General features: G+C 44.3%; 1 long non-coding RNA gene across 2 annotated transcripts in view; it reads left to right on the plus strand.

Moving 5' to 3' along the window:
• Nucleotides 1–23,517, plus strand: part of LOC135059652 (uncharacterized) — a 143,905-nt gene that overhangs the window by 95,816 nt on the left and 24,572 nt on the right. The window lies entirely within an intron of this gene.

Below are 23,517 nucleotides of genomic sequence, written 5' to 3' on the forward strand. Positions count from 1 at the left end.
TCGGGCTTCACCCCTGGCCCTTGGGTGGCTGGGGGGGGGGACCCCTTGATTGAAGGGGTCCCCACTCCCCCAGGGTACCCCGGCCAGGAGTGACTAGTTGGATTTTTGATGCCACGGCCGCAGGGCACTATATAAAAGTGACCCCCGGCTGTGGCATTATCTGTCCAGCTAGTGGAGCCCGGTGCTGGTTTTAAAAATACGGGGGACCCCTACTCTTTTTGTCCCCCGTATTTTTGGGACCAGGACCAGGCGCAGAGCCCGATGCTGGTTGCTTAAATATGGGGGAACCCCTGTCATTTTCCCCCCCATATTTCTGCAACCAGGATCGGCTCAAAGAGCCCGAGGCTGGTTATGCTTAGGAGGGGGGACCCCACGCAATTTTTTTTAATAAAATAACAACTTTCCCACCCCTTCCCACTGATATACATGCACGGATCTCATGGATCCCTGCATGCCTATCCAATCACGGAAAAAAAAAGTAGGTCTGTTTTTTTTTAGCACTTTTTTACGAGTTGTAATTTTTCACGGCAGTGTTTGTTTGTTTTTTGCTTTGCACTTCTTAGTAAATGACCGAGATTCATACTTAAACAGCCGCGTTTTGACCGATGGTGTATTCATTCGTAATTTTTTACTTGGACTTGCAAAAAATTACGAATGCCCTCATCTCTGCCGTGATTAGTGTTTAGTAAATTACCGAGATGACACTTTGATGAAAAAACGGCATCTCGGTCAAAATCGGGAGCTTAGTAAATTTCCCCCTAAATCTGCAAGACTTGTATATAGTTGTTGCTTACATAAGGGTTATGTTACAGTTAAGATCGGTGTTTGACTGATACTGTTTTTTGTTCATACTGTTAACTGGTTGCGTATATTCCAGGTTATACGGTGTGTTTGGTGTGGGCTGGTATGAATCTTGCCCTTAGATTAACAAAATCCTTTCCTCATATTGTCCATCTCCTCTGGGCACAGTTTCTCTAACTGAGGTCTGTAGGAGGGGCATAGAGGGAGGAGCCAGTGCACACCCATACTAAAAGTTCTTTATAGTGCCCATGTCTCCTGCGGAGCCCGTCTATACCCCATGGTCCTTACGGAGTCCCCAGCATCCTCTACGGACTAGGAGAAAAAGATTTACCGGTAGGTTTAAAATCTTATTTTCTTTATTAAAATGATTAACCAAGAATAAAATAAGAAAAAAAACCCAACATATAATAACTCTCTGACCAGCGACTATAGTCAGATTATTATTCAGTCAGATTATTATTCAGTCCCTTACAATCACAACCACTCTGCTAAGGATTTTTTAATTATTTATCTGACTTTCAACCTCTGTGATGAGTTCTAGTGGATTCGCCTATGGTGGCTTTAATTTTTAGTGTCCGCCTTCTAGGTCTTTGACATCATTTCAGCCATCATTTCTCCAACTAGCTACCAGACTGATTCATTGACAGATTGGAGAAATTTAGAAGGATTACAGGAGTGGTGTAAAAAATTTAAAAGTAGAATACGCTAAGCAACAGACCTTTGTATCAAAATTTAAAAGTGTTAGTAAAAGCTCCAGGAAAAGGAATCCAGTGGGGTTTACAAAAGAGCTAGCTACTAGTGGTCTAGCAAAAAAATATGGCCTTAAGGAATTATAAGCAGACTCATAATAATAACGACAAAGAGGTGTACCTTGCCAGACAGAAGGAGGCTAAGAAGGCGATCAGGCGTGCAAAGGCAGAATCTGAGGAGAAGATGGTCCAGTCAGTTGATAAAGGGGGCAAAACTTTTTTAAGTATTTGAAAATTTTGGTCATAAACACGATCGGAAATGCCAGGTTTTAGAACACAATGCTTCATAAACACACCCCCTAGAGCGAAGTATAGAAAGCTAAATAAGTTTCATCATACTTTCTAATTGAATTCACTTGCAAGACCACGGCATGTTTCACATAGTGTTTTTATCAAAGATTACAAATTTGCCATCCCATTAAGGATAGCAGCTAGAAATTAATTGGAACCTGTTTGCTTAGGTGCAGATTAACTGTCCTCAGCAGTGGGGATAGTAGGTAAGTATTAGCAGTGAAATAATAGTCCAGAGGGTAGCACTGAACATGAGACCAGGGCTTCAAGGGAAGTAACAAGAGGGTAAGTTATGTACCTTTTGTCCCCAATAGCTCCAGAAAAATCCAACAGGACCAATGTCATGGAGGTAGGCAGTAGAAACAACAGTCCCAACTGCAGCAGCAGGTACCGGTTACGGTGTTTGGGAGGTACGCACAATGATATAGCACCATTAGGACTGGAAGAGCAGTAGCTGCAGGTCAGTTACAGCACCCAGGAGTCCACTCACCTGCAGTAGCTGCCAATCTCCGGGAGGCAGAGGTGTAACTAAGGTAGGGCGAGTGGGGCACGTGCCCTGGGCGCCTTGGCAGGGCCAGCAGAGGGTGGCGCTGCCATCCAGGGCATCAGGCCCACCCACCCCCGTCCCGCTGCAATGTGAGAGGAGGAGAGCGCAGCGTCTCTCCTGCCCCTCAATGTGCTCACTGCCACTGCATGTCTGGTCTCCGGCGGCATTAGCCAATCAGAGCTTGTGGACCGGCTCCTGATTGGCTGCCGGTCCGCAAGCTCTGATTGGCTAACGAACCGTCACCACATTTAAGATAGCCGCCGCCGGAGATCTGGGGCGTTGAGGGGCAGGAGAGGCGCTGCGCTTTCCTCCCCTCCAGAGGCGTAACTAAGGTAGGGCGAGTGGGGCACGTACATTGTATCTGACACTGTGGGGCATTGTAACTGGCACTGTGGGGCATTGTATCTGGCAATGGGTAAAAAGGGGACTCTGCATGTGTACTGTGCAAAAGTGGGGCACTGTGGGGCATTGTATCTGGCAATGGGTAAAAAGGGGACTCTGCATGTGTACTGTGCAAAAAGTGAATGAAGGTGTGCTGAAAGACGACACAAGGGGTAGGTGATAGTGTGCTGAGAGGCGACACAGGGGGTAGGTGATAGTCATGTTGGCACGCCCAATTTTCAGTGACCACACCCCTTCTGGTGTGTGACCACGCCCATTTTTTCGGTGCGCACATGCTTCTTTTTATGTGTGGTTGGTTTTTTTTGGGGAGGGGGGTAGGTGATAGTCATGTTGGCACGCCCAATTTTCAGTGACCACACCCCTTCTGGTGTGTGACCACGCCCATTTTTTCGGTGCGCACATGCTTCTTTTTATGTGTGGTTGGTTTTTTTTGGGGAGGGGGGGGGCGCCACTCTTCATCTTGCCCTGGGCTCCGAAAACCCTAGTTACGCCTCTGAGTACAGCACACTACCTGAGTGTCAGGAGAGTATCCGCTGCAAGGAGGAGGTAAGGGGGAGATGCCGACTAACTGGCGCCCCCTTTTACTGTGCGCTATGCAATAACTGACTCCACTCATCTTTGGGCAAAGAAAACGGTCACAGCTTTATTCACTCACATAAAACCAAATACAACAAGACCTCAACAAAAAAGGTTGTGGGGGAAAGGAGAGAACTGGTGGGCAAGGCTCTTTGACAAATTTTGATTCCCACACATACCCCCATTAGGGGGCCAAGTTTAACCCAACCTTGTAGGCTGCCCTCCCTAAACCATACTTGTGGAGGGCGTGTTTAACCCAACCTTGTAAGCCACAACTGACCAGCAGGACACCCCAGGTGCTAAAATGGGGGTGGGCTCCCTCACTCTTACCCCCCTGATTTTGTGCCACTGGCCCAGGGGCTGCCTCACACCCCTTACCAGGCACCACCGCCATTATGGCCTCCTTTGCCTCCATAAGAGAAGTCCTTCGGAGGTCACAGGATAAACGTTCAGGGTATACAGACTGAGGTACATTAAATAACATCTTATTCCATGCCACGCCTCCTTTTTAAAACATTTTTTATGTGTTCTTTGAATCACTACAGCAAAAACTGCTTTTATAGAGATATTGCTGACTTAATTTCCATCATATAATTAGTCAGTGTTAAGATGGCACTGTATATGAAATCAATATTTCTGTTGCTCTTTTTGCAGTTATATGGTGTTAATTGGATTGTTCATAATCAATGATTCCTACCATTCTCTCAGCTTCTTTAGACAGCCTTAACAACTCAGAAGAAACTAAAAAGAAAGAAGCCTACAGTATTTATTTTGTGTCATGTTTGCCAAACCCAGGGGTGTATCTAGGGGTGCAAGCGCCCCTGGCAAAGTAAGGGACTGGCGTCCCCCCGTTTTTAGGTGTAGTAATACTCTGTACTTATAACTTGGATATTTGCTAATAAAAAAAAAAGGTAACAGTTTTGAAAGAAATAAACTCTTTATTAAACATTTATTAGAGGCTGCATTAGTAAAAATATGCATACTCTGCAAAAATTATGTTACAATGGTATTTTTTGGGGCAGGGTGCATCAGAGCTAGATTAAGGCTCTGGAATGCCCGGGGCACTAAAGAGCAGAGGGACCCCCATGGACTAAAATAAAAGTTTATTTGCGCCAGACAAGGGGACACAGAATTTCATATACACAGGCAGCGGGCACACGGTGTCAAACACGGGGGGGGGGGGGGGGGGGAGGGGGCACTGGGCGACACACACAGAGGTGCAGGGGGTGCAAAGTGTATCAAACATAGGGGCAGGGGACACAATGCAACACACATGGGGGAGCACAGAATGTTATACACACAGGAGTAGGGGGGCACAGGGTGGCACACACACTCACAAAGGCTGCGGGCATAGGGGACACACAATAACGTGAGGGGGGGGGATAGATGGTGCCACACACACATAAGACAGGGGGGTAGAGGGGCCACACACTGGGGGTTGGGGGGAAGGAGGGCGCAAGGTTTCATATACACACAGGGGTCCACACACCAGGGTGAGGGAGGAAGAGGGGGCCATAAGGTGGGTGTACATGGGGACACTCACAGGGGGGTGGGAAGCAGGCAGGCACAGGGCTCTCTGGTCACTCACCACTTCAGCGAGGGAGGCACGTGGACCCAGGCACAGGCTGAAGAGGCCGGCGGCAGCAGGATCAGAGTGCCAGCGCCAATGCAGCATCATGGCACTGCATGATAGTGTGAGGCCGGAATAGAGGACACTCCTGGAACTGTGCCCATAACTGCTTCACCCCCCCCCCCACCCATCAAAACTGATCGAGGGCGGCGCCCCCCCACTGGGCAGCGCCCCTGTCATTACCCTATTATCATATTTAAGAGCTTCATCTGAACCTAAATCACTAAAGAACAATCTTGTATGTTTATCCTACCCAATTTTCTCTCATGATCTCGTTCCACAAGTCTGAATGTTTGCTTTGAAGCTGATTCATGTCTCCTAGGTCCCATGCTAACATAATTGCTTAGTTTGCCAAATGAAGGGCAAATAATAGGATTTTAATTACCTACCGGTAAATCCTTTTCTTGGAGTCCGTAGAGGATACTGGGGTCCACATTAGTACCGTGGGGTATAGACGGGTCTACTAGGAGCCATGGGCACTTTAAGAAATCAATAGTGTGGGCTGGCTCCTCCCTCTATGCCCCTCCTACCAGACTCAGTCTAGAAACTGTGCCCGAGGAGACGGACATCTTCGAGAGAAGAATTAAACTGAATAGTGGTGAGATTCGAACCAGCACACACAAACCAAAGGACAGCCAAGCTAACCAAACTTGAACAGGAACAGCACCAGCTGAACCAACAACATTACTTAACCAAGTAACAGTGCAGGAAACACGAAGCACTGGGCGAGCGCCCAGTATCTTGTACGGACTACGAGAAAAGGATTTACTGGTAGGTAATTAAAATCCTATTTTCTCTTGCGTCCTAGAGGATACTGGGGTCCACATTAGTACCATGGGGATGTACCAAAGCTCCCAAACCGGGTGGGAGAGTGCTGAGGTTCCTGTAGAACTGATTGACCAAACTGGAGGTCCTCAGAGGCCAAAGTATTGTAGAACTTAGCAAACGTGTTCGAACCTGACCAAGTATCTGCTCGGCAGAGTTGTAAAGCCGAGACACCCCGGGCAGCCGCCCAGGAGAACCCACCGATCTAGTCGAGTGGGCCTGTACTTTAGGAACTGGCAATCCTGCAGTAGAATAAGCCTGCTGGATAGTACACCTGATCCAGCGAGCAATAGACTGCTTGGAAGCAGGACACCCAATTTTTTGGGAATCATATAGAACAAACAGTGAGTCAGATTTCCTGTGACGGGCTGTCCGTTTCACATAGATCTTCAAAGCCCTCACAACATCCAAGGATTTTGAGGTAGCAAAGGTGTCTATAAACACCGGAACCACAATAGGTTGGTTGATATGAAACGCAGACACCACCGTAGGAAGTAATTTCTGACGCGTTCTGAGTTCAGCTCTATCTTCATGAAAAATCAAATAGGGGCTCTTGTGAGACAACGCCCCCAGTTCCGACACATGCCTCACAGAAGCTAAGGCCAACAGTGTAACGGTCTTCCACGTAAGAAACTTTACGTCAACCATCTGTAAAGGCTCAAACCACTCCGATCAGAGAAACTGCAACACCACGTTGAGATTCCAAGGTGTCGTGGGAGGCACAAAGGGCGGTTGGATGTGCAGAACCCCCTTCAAGAACGTCTGAACCTCAGGGAGGGAAGCCAATTGTTTCTGGAAGAAAATGGATAAGGCCGAAATCTGGACCTTCAAGGAGCCCAAACGTAGGCCCACATCCACACTTGACTGTAGAAAAGCAGAAAAGTCCCAGTTGAAATTCCACTGCAGGAAATTTCCTGTTTTTACACCACGAGCCATATTTTTCCATGCTTAACTTCCATGCCGTCAAACGTAGCCATGGTAAGTCTTGATAGACGAACGGCCCCTGTTGTAGAAGATCCTCTCGAAGAGGTAGAGGCCACGGGTCCTCTAGGTGCATTTCCAGTAGTTCTGCGTACCAGGCCCATCTTGGCCAATCCGGAGCAATAAGAATTGCTTGAACCTTTTCCCTTTTTCATTCATTCTTTTGAGAATTCTTGGGATCAGTGGAAGAGTTGGAAACACGTAAACCATCTGGTAGACCCATGGAGTCACCAGAGCATCCACCGACACTGCTCTCGGGTCCCTCTATCTGGAACAATACCACTTTAGCTTCTTGTGGAGACGAGAGGCCATCATGTCTATTTGCAGAATTCCCCACCGACGTATTAAGAACTCGAACACCTGTGGGTGAAGGCGTCTGTGGTTAGCAGAACCCAATTGTAAATCCCGAACCTCCGGCCTTTGGTCAGGTGAGACGTCTGAAGCCACCACAGAAGGGAGATCCTGGGTTTTGGTGACAGACGTACCCTCAGGAGCATGAGAAGATGCGATCCGGACTACATGTCCAACAGATCCAGCTGGAAGGGCCTTGCTTGAAACCTTCCGTACTGTAGTGCCTCGTAAGAGGCTACCATCTTTCCTAGGAGGGGAACCGGGTATGTTTTAGAACGTCCCGCACCAAAGACTGGATTACCAATGCCTTTTCCATTGGAAGGAACACCTTCTGTGCCTCCGTATCCAGTACCATTCCCAAGAACGGAAGCCTCCGCGTCGGTTCCAGGTGAGATTTTGGCGGGTTCAGAATCCACCCATGAGCCTGCAGTAATCGAGTTGACAGGACAATGTTGTGCAACAGCTTCTCCCTGGTAGGTGCCTTGGCCAGCAATAATGTCATCAGGGTGCAGACTAAGTACCCCTAAGAGGGTATTTATACTAATAATACTGTGTCCCCCCCCTTATGTTGGGGACCTGCGCTTCCCTGTCAGCGTTTTCTGCAGAGGGAAAATGGCGCTGGAGCATTTTTATACTGGCCCTGAGGAATAAATGTGCCCAACTAGGATACTGAAACCCTGTTAGGATGTGCCAGTGTGGGTACAATAGGAGGCCCAGCGCGCCCCTCACCGCGCGCCCCACGGCAGCGTGTGTGAGCCTCCCCGGAGCACAGCCTGTATCAGAACTGCGCTCTTACCCTAATGCCACCAATTCCGCAGGCGACCCGCTAACTGGGACGCTGGCGCCATACTCACCACTCTTCTGTCTTCAGGCTCTGTTAGGGGGTGGCAGCGTGCTGCGGGAGGGTAGGCTTCACCATGGTGTGGCTTGCGAATGACTCCCTCAGGAGCTCAGTGTCCTGTCAGCAGAGAAATGGGACCATTAACTCTAAGGAAGTTGAGCCTTTCTCTCCCCTAAGTCCCACGAAGCAGTCAGGCTGTTGCCTAAACAGCCCTGACTGAAAATAACAAACTTTGAAAATAAATGTTGAAAACTGTTCAGGAGCTTCCATAAGCGTGACCGGCTCCTCCGGGCACATTTTCTAAACTGAGTCTGGTAGGAGGGGCATAGAGGGAGGAGCCAGCCCACACTATTGATTTCTTAAAGTGCCCATGGCTCCTAGTGGACCCGTCTATACCCCATGGTACTAATGTGGACCCCAGTATCCTCTAGGACGTAAAGAGAAACATATTTTACAAACTCTGGTAGTGTTGCAAGGTGCAATTCGGCAGTTTGCACAGTTTTAAAAAAAACTGCTTCTCCCCTAAAATGTAATGTTACACAATTCAGGCTGGGCAATGGATCAGCAGGGAAATCTGGGAAATTGGTATGCAAATTTATAACCTGGGTCCAGGCCTCTATAAGCCTCTGGGCCCCATAGCAATGGTAACCCCTTGCACCCACTATAGTTATGCCCATGCCTTCAACTCTGATGGAGAAGTTCCTGATTTACTATTTGATAGCGCACTCTAAGGCTCATGTAAAAATGTGCCTTTAGTGTGGATCTGTTATATTCTTTCAGTGCTGCATTTTCAATCCACATCCTGGAACCAGTGTTGAAATGCTGACATCAAAGGCTAAAAAGCACAGAGTTGCTACATTTACGCAGAATGATCCAGGAATAAGACAAAAATAACAAGTGTCCCCAACCATAATTTTTACAAGATGAGGCAGACTTGCAACATTTGTGTAAATATGTCAGATTTGTAGACAAAGTATTTTTTTTTTTATTGATGTTGTTCATACTGCAGCGTTTCCCAAACTGTGCGCCACGGCACCCAAGTTTGCCTCAACGCACTTACAGGGGTGCCGCAGATGGGAGGTTATGTCCTGTCCCAAATCAAATGATTTGGTCTGGCAAGTCAATAGTCTGTGCTGCGCTGCTGTAGCTACAGCTACAGTGCACGGACATTTAAACACAGCAGTCAGGCACTTCTGGTCTGAGCCTCTCCAGCCGTCTCGCACTCCTGCATAACGAGCCACTGTAATTCAGGTGGACCCCAGACCACTCTCATTGGCAAGGAAGCTACTGCTCTCCTAAGAAGCCAATACAGCAGCTCATGGTGGGGAGGGACCAGAACTGTCAATCACGGCCCTGGGGTAGGAGTGTCTGCTGCACAGCTCAAAGGCGCCTAATTCAAGGCAAGTTCTGGGGAGTCACGAGTGTACAATAGCAAGTGGGGGAGCAGCAGTGGGTTATGTAGGGGTAAGTATCAGCCACACACTGGCACTGCAAAGATAATGGACAACACAGCCCCTCCCCTCCTGTGCGGTGAGAGCAGAGGGGGCAGCACTGGGGGCAAGGGGCAGAACTAGAAAGATAGCCATGTCCAACACAACATAATTAAACCAAAGGTTGGCAGGTAAGCTATATTTTCTGATTTTCAAAATTTTGACTAGTATCTCAACATGAAACTGCTAGTAGGTGTGGTGATCATCCAGATAAGCTCTACACACATGGGAGATTATTATAGTAAGAGAACCTTGCTTGGTGTAGCTAGTGTTATATTAATGTGAGAGGTTCCAACTGAACCTCGACACTAGTTGAATTTTTGGCTAGTGGTACCGTGAAAAAAGTCAGAGACATGAAGGGTGCAGTGAACTGGAAAAGTTTTGGAACCACTGTCATACTGTATTAATGTATATACCTACTAGTCATAACATTAAAACCACCTGCCTAATATTGTGAAGGTCCCCCTCGTGCCGCCAAAGCATCTCTGATGTGTTGAGGGATGGACTCCACAAGACCTCTGAAGGTGTCCTGTTTATTTTTCATGAAGACATTAGCAGCAGACCTGTACTGTATTTTGCATGATGGGGCCTCCATGGCTCGAACTTGTTTTTCCAGCACATGACAACACACAGATGCTCGACTGGATTGAGATCTGGGGAGTTTGAGGCCAAGTCAACAACTTGAACTCTGTAATGTTCCTCAAACCATTCCTGAATATTTTTTGCCGTGTGTCAGGGCACATTATACTGCATCAAAGAATAACATTGTCATGAAGCGTATACAACATTTAGATAGGTGGCACAGTACTTTTCAAAGTAACATCCACATGAATGCCAGGACCCAGGGTTTTCCAGCAGAACATTGCCCAGAGCATCATACTGCCCTTGCCGGCTTGCCCTCATCTTGTAGTGTATCAGTGTGAGCTCTTCACTAGGTAAATAACGCTCACACACCTGGCCGTCTACATGTAAAAGAAAACGTGATTCATCTGACCAGGCCACCTTCTTCCATGGCTCCATATTCCAGTTCTGATGCTCATGTGCCCATTAAAGACGCTTTTGGTGGTGGACAGAGGTCACATGGGCACTCTAACCGGTCTGCAGCTACGCAGCCCCATATAAAGCAAGCTGCGGTGCACTGTGTTCGGACACATTTCTAACATATAAACCAGGGAAAAGGAGAAAAAAGGGGGATGATTCTAAGCACTAGTAATCTAACTGGTGTAAAAAGATGGTAGGTAAATCCACAGTCAAACTAAAATAGAACCATTGTCACCACAAATAAACATAGCTTATGCATGGAGAAATTCACTGAAATAATGGGAAAGCAAAGAGAGACCTAACCCCAATTGCCAGTGGTTGCACAGCCAGTCTATTCATTAGAGAAGAAAGGAGTCAGCCCTGCCTTGTAATGATTGAGATAAGGAGGACATCCAACAGGAACCCACTGCTAAAGACTTTCACTGCAGGGCCTTGATATAGAGAAATTATCATTTGGAGAATGTCACCCTGGAACCTAAACTTGAACAGGGTAGAACACAGGCAGTTGCTGGAAACAGAAATCTTGGGCCCCCTCAGATTTTATTTTATATATAATATAACCAAAATAGAGAGAGCTTCATAAAAGACACGATAGCCACAGTAATGTTAACGTTTCAGTGACCTTGATCACTGTGAACGCCGGCTTGCTGGGACCAGGAACCCCTGCTTGTACAGCGGCGCAGGGTATGACATCATCGCGCCTCCAGCACAATCCCCTGGCATTCACAGGGTATATCCTATCACCATGACAATAAGCTGCATGAAACAATATAGCATTCTACATAACACATATTCAAATAACTTCACGGTACATTTTCATATTGTGGTCATCTTATGGGGGCCCCATTTTTAGATGTTTAGGGTTTATATGCATTTTTTTGTAGCATGTTGTGCACTTGTTTCAGGCCCCCAACTGAGAACCACAATGTGGAAATGTATGGCATGATCGGTTATTAGTCATGATGTTATTTATTTTTATTGATTTCTTATGTTACAGTTGTTCCTTATACTTATGATATAATGGTGTCTTTTTCATACAATCACGTATAACTATTTCCCAGGATTGTGAAGTTATTTGAATACAGTATGTGTTCTGTAGAACGCTATATAGTTTCATTCAGATGCTGCTTATTGTCATGGTTATAGGATATACACTGTGGATGGCGGGGGATTGTGTCATAGGCATGACACAATCCTGGTTCCTGGTCACTGTGAATGCCAGACAAAGGTCTGGCGTTCACAGTGATTAAAGTCACTGAAACGTTAACATTACTGTGACTATCGTGTGTCGTTTATAAAGCTGTGAGTGCCGCACCTTTGGTCCCATATATATATATATATATATATATATATATATATACTGCTCAAAAAAATAAAGGGAACACTTAAACAACACAATGTAACTCCAAGTCAATCACACTTCTGTGAAATCAAACTGTCCACTTAGGAAGCAACACTGATTGACAATCAATTTCACATGCTGTTGTGCAAATGGAATAGACAACAGGTGGAAATTATACGCAATTAGCAAGACACCCCCAATAAAGGAGTTGCTCTGCAGGTGGTGACCACAGACCACTTCTCAGTTTCTATGCTTTCTGGCTGATGTTTTGGTCACTTCTGAAAGCTGGCGGTGCTTTCACTCTAGTGGTAGCATGAGACAAAGTCTACAACCCACACAAGTGGCTCAGGTAGTGCAGCTCATCCAGGATGGCACATCAATGCGAGCTGTGGCAAGAAGGTTTGCTGTGTCTGTCAGCGTAGTGTCCAGAGCATGGAGGCGCTACCAGGAGACAGGTCAGTACATCAGGAGACATGGAGGAGGCCGTAGGAGGGCAACAACCCAGCAGCAGGACCGCTACCTCCGCCTTTGTGCAAGGAGGAACAGGAGGAGCACTGCCAGAGCCCTGCAAAATGACCTCCAGCAAGCCACAAATGTGCATATGTCTACTCAAACGATCAGAAACAGACTCCATGAGGGTGGTATGAGGGCCCAAAGTCCACAGGTGGGGGTTGTGCTTACAGCCCAACACCGTGTAGGACGTTTGGCATTTGCCAGAGAACACCAAGATTGGCAAATTCGCCACTGGCACCCTGTGCTCTTCACAGATGAAAGCAGGTTCTCACTGAGCACATGTGACAGATGTGACAGAGTCTGGAGATGCCAAGGAGAACGTACTGATGCCTGCAACATCCTCCAGCATGACCGGTTTGGCAGTGGGTCAGTAATGGTGTGGGGTGGCATTTCTTTGGGGGGCCGCACAGCCCTCCATGTGCTCGCCAGAGGTAGCCTGACTGCATCCACCAACGACACGTTGCACCACAGACTGTCCAAGAGTTGGCAGATGCTTTAGTCCAGGTCTGGGAGGAGATCCCTCAGGAGACCATCCGCCACCTCATCAGGAGCATGCCCAGGCATTGTAGGGAGGTCATACAGGCACGTGGAGGCCACACACACTACTGAGCCTCATTGTGACTTGTTTTAAGGACATTACATCAAAGTTAGATCATCCTGTAGTGTGTTTTTAGACTTTAATTTAGAGTGTGGCTCCAAATCCAGACCTCCATGGGTTAATAAATTTGATTTCCATTGATAATTTTTATGTGATTTTGTTGTCAGCACATTCAACTATGTAAAGAACAAAGTATTTAATAAGAATATTTAATTCATTAAGATCTAGGATGTGTTATTTTAGTGTTCCCTTTATTTTTTTGAGCAGTGTATATATTATATATATATATATATATATATATATATATACACTGTATATATAGAGTGACCATATTATCCCTTTTACCTGGGATGCTCATGGATTACACAGGTTCTGTGGCTGATTAAAACCAGCTGAAATGTAGGCTTGAAGTCAGCTGCCACAGGACCTGTGTAATCCATGAGCGTATATAACAAGCAGAGGACAGTATTATACTAACTGGTTGACTAATCTATTGAAAAGAGGACTGTTTTAATTAACCACTTCACTGCCAAATTTGATATTTATTTGTTTAAGTGTTTTATGTGGTATTGTGTTATGTATATCCTGTGGTGCATACTGGTATTAGGTTTGCACAAAATTTGAACACACTGTTCCATATCTTGTATTTTATATATATTTTTAGATAATTAAGGTGTTACTTACATAACTGGCCTGTGCCTGTGAAGAGATATCATTTTGACCTGAATCCTACTTTCATATACTGCCAGTCAAAGTGATGGTCAGTTATGTACATACACACTTCTAATCTGTTATATACACAATATTTTCTCAATTTAGAATAAATATTTTGTGTTGTTGTTATATACCTGTATCCAAAGATCTGTCAGACCATATAGAGGGCACTCACCAAACCGGTAAAAAATTCAATATTGCTTTATTTGGTCATCAGCATCACAGGTACAATCGACGTTTCGACCCACACAGGGTCTTTGTCAAGACAGACAAATAAGACATCCTACCATGAAGAGGACCAGAGGCATACTGACAATGCCTCCCAGGCTCCTATAAATACCACACATCTATTGCAGTAATTAGTTATTTGATCAACAGATTGAATCCACAAAGGAACTCATACTGCTTACAGGGCTTACAATCGTACATCAAATATAATGTTAAAATACACTATACATAATCTTGTAACCTGACTCTTATAATACTACCATATATAATGTGATAAACTGTTTTTTAAGTAAACCGATGGACAATAAGTCTGTTGCGCATGTTCTTGAATGTTACACTAACTATTACACTTTATTCCTAGCTATGGGCGTACCTATACATAGCGCCACTTAGCGTACCTTTTGAGCGTTGTGACGCTTTCATAATACCTTGGTGAATATATATGGCTACAGCAATATAACACACTTAAACCTTAGTATAGTGTCGGAAGCATCCCTGACTCTTCGCCAGATTAACAAAAAAATTTAGCCGAGACAGAGGGGTAAGTTTGGATTGAAGGTCCAACCCAATAACCATATATATATTAGTCCCTAGCGGACACAAGGGGATTACAATGCTACACTGTAGCAACACAATACAATTCAAAGATACAATAATACTTACAATAATATACAACAGACACAGGGGAAATAAACGCAATTAGCAATACAACTATACCAATACAATAGTAACAGTTACCGTCATACATACGCTGCACCACTGGATTCCAGGCCTCAGTCGTCTTACAAGATGACCTCTGAGAAAGGGTGCCCGAAACCTGGGCCAGGTGCATGTCCTTTTATACAATGTTCCAATAGCACTACAATGGGGAATGTAAGATCTTCTTCCATTGATCCAGGGGCGGGACCTATTCAGTACACCATGGGTCATTGGTCAGCTCGAACACTGGGCGATGCCTAATCTTGTGATGTGATTACAGTTGTTTACCTCTGGGCTCCCACCTAAAGACCAGTTCAAACCGACCACAGTATCATACAGGAACATACATGAATCCGGTATTGCTAATAACTTGTTGCCGCAATAGGTGACAATATCCTCACAACCGCCAAATTATTACTTATGTGACCCTGAACAATTTGATCCCACACACGGTGTCCTTATGCAATTCCGTCTCTGTACTACACGTATGGTTGGATATCTAATAAAACAATACCTTTATATATCTATTTGACCAGCTGTGTAAAGACTAGGTGTAACTCATTGTGTAGGGGAGAGTTCAGTACTATATAAACCATAAAGCCAGCATACATAATACATTTGACATATCCCTATTAAATCAAATAGTAGTGTCTGGTCTATATGATATTGAATATAACGTTTAGTGACCTGGTTTAGAATTAGATCACTTAGGATGCACACAAGATTCTGGTAAGTGCAGGGGTGTGTTAGTTAGAGCACACAACCCGGAATCTGCATGTCCTTAGCAATTGTATGGTATCTGGCTTCTTGTTTGCTATACTGTAGTTCAATGACAATGACAGCATAGAATTTACTGAATCACCACCAAATCCCAATTGTTCATGGTAACAATTAAGGCAAACAACAGTATTTATACATCCAATATATTTTAGGTCAAGATGAGACAATGCCTGTTTGAACAGAGTAAGAAATATTTGCTATATAATATGATATTTATTAACAAATGTGTCTTCTACCGTATCGTAGACGCATCCATTAGTCAATGCCATAGTGTATTCTAAATATCGAAATATGCAATCTGACTTTGACAGACCACCCTTTGATAGTAACCAAAACTATCTCATAAATGTCATATTCATATTTCATAATACGTATACACAACATTTGAGTAAGTACCTTAGAAGAAGAATTGTAGATGGGAATATATCTATTATTGTACGACATAGTGAGATAGGTAAAGCGTTTATGTATGGGTGTGTGTTTGAGGGGAATGTATCATTGTGCCATAAGTCCTAGTTCTACAAAAAGCGTCAAGGTCTGCAAAGCATTAATTTAGTCCTTCTCATCCCGTATTAAGGGTCTGTAGATGTACCACCAAACATACCGAGTATGTTTTACAAATGGGGCATTTCTAGCTGCCCTCATAATAAATGGGGAAGCACTTTTACCCGATGATACATTTGGGGGGATGTATGTGTATGTCATTATGTGTGGATAATGTTCCTGCATCGGCTATGTGTATTATTAACTGGGGATTACAGAAAAGAGGGTAGACAACATATATATACATTCAGCAGGTACGTAAGGCCCATTGGTAAGACGTGAGTTTGCATCCAACCTATAAAGGATGTTTAGGAAGTCCAAATCCAGGTGTTGTTGGGACAACGATCAATGGCGCAGAGAGGGTGAAGAAAACATAAAAGGGAAACACAAATTACAATATACATTGGCATGGTATCCCTCAATGGATGATGGTTTCAATCTTGGGGTCATATACCAAACCCCCCATCTTCCATGGTACCGTTCATCCTTACACTCATTATTTCTGTACGTTTATTCCTTCCCCGGGTCACCATCCTCACACACTTAAATAGCAACCCGAAAATCATGATAACACCACAGATAAAAAGAAGCAGCTTCCCTAAACTGGCTATTATTCCCTGAGCCCACTCTCCCAGTCCAGCAAACCAATGCATGGGGTTCAGCCAGGAAACCCATCCACTGACTTCTTCACCTATGTCTGCTAAGCTGGAATTGTGTTCTCTCCTAAACTCCCATTTAAGCTGGAGAATCTCATCCATTTTATGATCCATGATCTCTCTCGGGTCTTCAGTGCTGTTTGTAATATATGTGCAGCATTTAACCCCATACTGAGTGGCAAGGATAACACAATAACCTCCCGTCATGGCCGTCAGGAAGCTCAGAACCATCCTGTGCTGGACTAACTCCAATTTATAAGCCTGCAACTCCTTTCCGGTGTATCTGAAGGTGTCATCATATATTTCCGTTATGTTATCTATCAGGCTCGCTAAGGCCTGGGTGTACCTAAAATTTATGTCCCCCCTGGCCGTACGGGTGATGTCTAGAGTGAGGAGGATCTGAATCCCAAAGAACTTGTGGATCAAATCTGAGGCTATGGGTTCTTTTCCTACAGTTAAATCCCTTTTGTGGACTTGCTCATAGTGAGTATGAGTGTAAGGAGGGGATACACCTTGGTGAATATTTACCATCTCGTCATGGGTAAGGGTCATCACTTCGGGCAACACTCTGCCCAAATAACACAACCCGACGTAGTTCATGGAGAACCACTTGTATGCCCATCTGCCACGGATAAAATAGACATCATCAGGGAGAAAATAGGGAACAGTATATTTCATGATTTTATCGCATAATATCCACAAGAACATTCCTGTCCCCTCTTTCCTGACTTGTTCCGCACAAGTTTCCGGCTGCAGGACCTTAGCATAATATTCTGCTGACACTCTGCCAGCCATCACCTTATCTTGTTTGACAGTATATATGTATCTGTAATGCCTTCCACTCGTACGGATCTTTAGCAATGTTTCTTTATCGATGGGCTCTCCGTCTGGATGTTGAGAATAAGTTATTGTCTGATTAAACCACGTCACTTCCCAAGTTCCAGGTATTTTGGAACTTGTAAAGTTTAAACACACCAGGGATCTATCAACTTGATACAGGTGTAGTTTAAGACTATTGGACATGGTATACAGGTACATCTTATACAGTGGCCTCCCCTTATCTAATACACGTACCTCGGATAGCTTTAAAGGATATGGGACTAGACATACATTGCTCTGCCTCTGCGGTACCTGCAAGCACACCCAGCATTCAGTTTGGTTAAAAACCCTACCCACCAATAAGTGGTAATCACTCAAGGGATGTCAGTTTCGGTTTTAATAGTTGACTGACATCTCTGGATGCACTCCTTCTCCATCTTGGTATTACAATATCTACAGACAGTATTCGTAAGACGATAAGCCATCACATTGTCCCTGAACTCCGTACTCCCCAGACCTCTTACCAACTCCAGTTTTGAATAACGTGTCTGGCTTACTTAGGGATTCTATCATAGTTACATAGTTGTTGAGGTTGAAAAAAAAAGACAAATGTCCATTGAGTTCAACCTATATTAAATTTTTTGATATATTTTTTTAATATTAATTAAATGATATATCCCTGGATATTTTTTTCCGCTAGGAATTTATCTAATCCATTATTAAACTTATTGATTGAGTCCACCATTACTACCTTCTCTGGCAGAGAATTCCAAATCCTTACTGCTCTTACTGTGAAGAACCCTTTTCTCCGTTGAGTATGGAATTTTTTCTCTTCTAACCTCAGGGGGTGTCCTCGTGTCCTATGTAGTGTTTTTTTGGTAAACAAATAGTTTGATAAATCCTTGACTTGTCCCTTAATGTATTTATAAATATTAATAATGTCCCCTCTCAGTTGCCTCTTTTCCAGTGTGAACATATAAAGCCTTTTAAGTCTTTCTTCATAATCCAGTGCCTCTGACCCCTTAACCAGTTTAGTGGCTCACCTCTGATATTCCAAGATATCTTTTTTATAGTATGGTGCCCAAAACTCTACACAATATTCCAGGTGTGGCCACACCAATGATTTATACAGAGGCAAGATTACACTCTCATCCCTTGTCTCCATACCCTGTTTTATGCATGATAACACCTTATTTGCCTTTGCTGCTGCATTTTGACATTGCGTACTGCTACCAAGTTTATTATCGTTGAGAACTCCCAAATCTTTTTCATCTACCGTTATCCCTACATTTTCCCTATTTAGCTTATAGGCTGCCTGATTGTTCTTAGTCCCAAAGTGCATAACTTTACATTTGTCTATATTGAACCTCATTCTCCATTTATCTGCCCAGTCCTCAAGTCTAGATAAGTCATTCTGTAGAGACTCAACATCCTTGTCTGAATTAATTATTCTATATAGTTTAGTATCATCTGCGAAAATTGACACTGTGCTTTCCAGTCCCTCTCCTAGGTCATTAATGAATATGTTAAACAGCAATGACCCGAGTACTGAGCCTGCGGTATTTCACTGAGTACTGAAGCCCATTCAGAGTACATCCCATTAATCCCCACTCGCTGTTCCCTATTAAACAGCCAATTACTCACCCAAGTACAAATAGTGTTTCCTACCCCAAGCTCTCTTAGTTTGAGAATTAGTCTCCTGTGTGGAACTTTGTCAAAGGCCTTAGCGAAGTCTAAAAAGATCACATCCACTGCTTGACCCTGATCAATATTATCGCTCACTTTCTCGTAGAAGCTTATTAAGTTAGTTTGACATGACCTGTCCTTCACAAATCCATGCTGATTCCTAGTAATAACCTTGGAGGTATCCAAGTACTCTAGTATGCTATCCCTTAATATACCTTCTAGTATTTTCCCCACTATAGATGTCAAGCTTATCGGTCTATAGTTCCCTGGGAGCATTTTAGTACCCTTTTTAAATATTGGGACTACCTCTGCTATACGCCAGTCCTTTGGTATCATTCCTGATCTAATTGACTCGCTGAAGATCAAATATAGAGGTTTTCGATATCTCTACGTTGAGTTCCATAAGAACCCTGGGGTGGAGTCCATCCGGCCAAGGAGATTTATTTATCTTAATTTTACTTAGTCTCTCCCAGACTACTCTCTCGTTTAACCAAGTACCAAGCAATAGGTCATTATTATTTTTTATGTTATGCTCTACTATTGTCAACCTGTCCTCTTTCGTGAATACTGATGAAAAGAATTTATTAAATAAATCCGCTTTTTCCCTATCATCATTAATCAAGACATCCAACTAGCCCTTTAAGGGCCCAATATTCTCCCTTTTCAACCTTTTACCATTTATATACTTAAAGAACTTTTTGGGGTTTGTTTTACTCTCCTTTGCGATTTGTTTTTTGTTTTCTATTTTAGCTGGTCTTATTGCTTTTTTGCATTTTTTTTTGTTACATTCCTTGTAGAACTGGAATGATTCCACCTTTCCGTCAGACTTAAATGCTTTGAAAGCACGCCTCTTTTTATCCATTTGTTCCTTGACCTTCTTATTAAGCCACATCGGTTTGAATTTCCTACTTCTGTTTTTGTTGACTTTGGGAATATATAAATTAGTGAACTTATTGAGCGCAGTTGTAAAAACATCCCATATTTCAGCAGTATTCTAACCATGAAATACAATTTCCCAATTGATCTCCTTCATTGCTTGTTTCAGCAATGTGAAATTTGCTTTCCTAAAGTTAAAAATCTTAGTTAAACCCTTATATTGATGTTTTTGAAAGCTGATATCGAATGTGATCATATTGTGATCGCTATTTCCTAGGGTCTCCCCTACTTTAGTATTTGTTATTATTTCCTCATTATTGGTTAGTAGCCCCTTGCCTAGTTGGCTCCTCAATTACCTGGGACAAGTAATGATCTTTTAGCATGTTTAAGAACCTGTTACCCCAGCTGTATTTACTGCTTCGGTGTTCCAGTTTATGTCCGGGTAATTAAAGTCCCCAACAATAATGACGTCCCCCATACCTGCAGCTTTTTCAATTTGCTGCAAGAGTTGTAATTTGTCAGCCACACTAATATCTGGGGGTTTATAGCATTTCCCTATTAAAAATGTTTCTGTATCTTTACCCCCACTCGAAATCTCAACCCATAATGACTCTACGTTATCTCCCATCCCCTCGTAAATGATCTCCTTTAAATATGGTTTTAAGAATGGTTTAACATAGACACAAACACCCCCTCCCTTTTTATTAGTCCTATCTCTCCTGAAGAGAGTGTATCCCTCAATGTTTGCCGTCCAGTTGTGAGAATCGTCCCACCATGTCTCAGTAATGCCTATTATGTCATAATGGTCATTAAGTGCAATTGCCTCTAATTTCCCCATTTTACTTGTTAGGCTTCTCGCATTTGCAATCATACACTTAAGTTTATTAATTCCCTGATCCACAAGTTTTGTTGTACATAACATTTCCTTAGGAACCTGGGTTTCCCTTAAATTACCATTGCTGACTATTTTTCTCCTTCCCCCCTCTCCACCCCATTATACCTTATCCATCCCACTATTCTTCGCATTCTAGTTGTCCCACTAATTCTTTCTAATCCCTCCCCCCAGGCACCTAGTTTAAAATTAACTCCAACCTTCTAACCATCCTTCCCCCTAGCACCGCTGCTCCCTCCTCACTCAGGTGCAATCCATCGCGACCAAAAAGATGGCGCCTGACTGAGAAGTCCACCCAGTGTTCTAAGAACACAAACCCCCTCCTTCCTACACCAGTCTCTAAGCCACACATTTACCTCCCTAATCTCCGCTCCTCTGTTTGCTAGAGGGAACGGTATCCTCTAGTGCTGTCATTTCCATACTGCTATCCCCAGAATCTTCATCCAGTCGGGCAAATTTATTGGGGTTTGGCAGGTCGGAGATGTCCTGTATGCCCCTCCCCCTCTTCTTCTTCCTTCTAACCATGACCCAGCTTGCTAGCTGATTGTCGTCGTCCTCGACTGCCGGTGGCCCCCCCTGCAACTCCTCCACCATTCTATCTTAGCTCAGTTTGAGATTGTGAATACTCCTCAGTCGCGTAACGGTTTGCTCTAGATCAGTTACCTGTGCTTCCAGGGCAACCGTTCGCATGCACCTCGCGCAGATGTATTCACACTGGGCCGGTTGCTCCAGTTGTGCATACATCATGCACGACATGCACTGAGTGAGATTCCCAACCACGGACTCCCCCATTTTGTCTAAAAACTCTAACTCCCTGTACCTTTATAAAAACAATACAATATAATACAAACAATACCGACTATGTATTACAATACAACTAGTACAGACTATGCTACACAACACAATACTATAGCCTAGCTGTGGAAAAAGACCATTTTCAACACAGTAAAGTAATTGGTAATGCAATGTAAATGTACAAATGTATAAGTGTATCAATGGAAACCAGTAAAAAAAAAAAAATGTGTTTAAGAGATGTGATACTTGCGTGTCCGGCCCTCGTCTGGCCTGCCCTCAGCGATGTTCTTCTACTTTAATGATCACCTTCCTTGTAGCAGCACTGTACAATGGGTTTTCTTTTTACTTTCAAGCACTCACACACACATAGGACAGCAGTAGCTGCACTCTAACCTATATCACACTTACACCCTCACCTGCAGCCTGTTCCGCTCAGTCCCCAGCTCACACTCACACTCAGCCCCCAGCCCACACTCAGAATCAGTCCCTGGATCACACTCACACTCGGAGCAGCACACTCTCTGCTCAGATCTCGGCTCACACACACACACACACACACACACACACACACACACAGCAGCACACTCCCCTGATCCTGTTTGTCCCTGGCTCACACACACACAAACACACGGAGCAGCAGCAGCAGCACAATCTCTTGCTGCCTGCTCCACTTGGCCCCTAGGTTCAGCTCGAGAGCCCGATCGGCTCTTAGCGCTGGTGCCTCTCCGACCTGCACAAGCGCGTCCTGCTCGTGCTCCCGGTGCCCGGCAACCGGCTCATGTCACTTCCGGTTCAGGGTCACGTGTCCTTTCAGCGTCTCCTCCTCCCTCAGCGTCTCCTCCTCCATAGCTCAACAATGGTCGGCTAACATACTTTCAGAACCCCGCTCCACTCCGTCCGTGCCTTGGCAGCCACACAATGTCTCGGAACAAAAAAGAAAAACCAAAACCCAAAAATAGGACAGAGAACCTGTTGCTTTGAGTCCTTTCATCATCTCATCAGGAGTTTTTTCTCACACTCTCCTTTACAGGTTGTCCGACCTCGGCTGCCTTTTAGTTTCCCGGAACAATGCTTCTAGCGATATTTCTTCTTCTTCGCTCTCAACATGGGATACTTCCAGGTTACTGGCTTTCTTGCAGTGGGAAGAGTGTACCCACATCTCTCTTTCGGTGACCTTTGTGGATGTGGTGCTGGTTAGCAAGACTTGGTATGGTTCTTCCCAATGGTCTATCAAGCAACCTGAGCATAAAAAATTACGGATCATAACAAAGCCCCCTGGTTCAAGATTATGGCAGTTCTCAACAGGCATGTCAGGTATCAACAATTTCAACTTTCTTTGTTGTAATCTTAATTGTCGGTTCATCTTCACAAGATATTGCACAGTTACTTCATTATTATACTTCAGATCATCCTGTGGGTCTATCATATCATGACATGTGGCTGCCTCCCAAACAATATCTCAAAGGGGGATAAGTTAAGCGGAGCTCTGGGAGTGGTTCTTAATACTGTATAGCACGATGGGCATTGCCTCTGGCCATAATAACCCTGTTTCAGCCATCACTTTACCCAATTTGTTCTTAATAGTACTGTTCATTCTCTCCACCTTCGCACTTGCTTGAGGTCGATGGGGAGTATGAAGTTTACTATTAATACCCAGGAGTTTGCCTATGACTTGGAAGACCTCCCCAGTGAAGTGAGTGCCTCTGTTACTCTCGATAACCTTTGGGATATCATACCTGCAAACAAACTCTTGACATATTTTCTTGGCCGTGAAGGTCAGAGGCAGCTGGGAATGCTTCTACCCAGTTAGAAAATATGTCAATACAAACCAAAATATACTTTAAATTCCTA

The sequence above is a fragment of the Pseudophryne corroboree genome, chromosome 1, assembly GCF_028390025.1.
Source record: "Pseudophryne corroboree isolate aPseCor3 chromosome 1, aPseCor3.hap2, whole genome shotgun sequence".
Lineage (NCBI taxonomy): Eukaryota > Metazoa > Chordata > Amphibia > Anura > Myobatrachidae > Pseudophryne > Pseudophryne corroboree.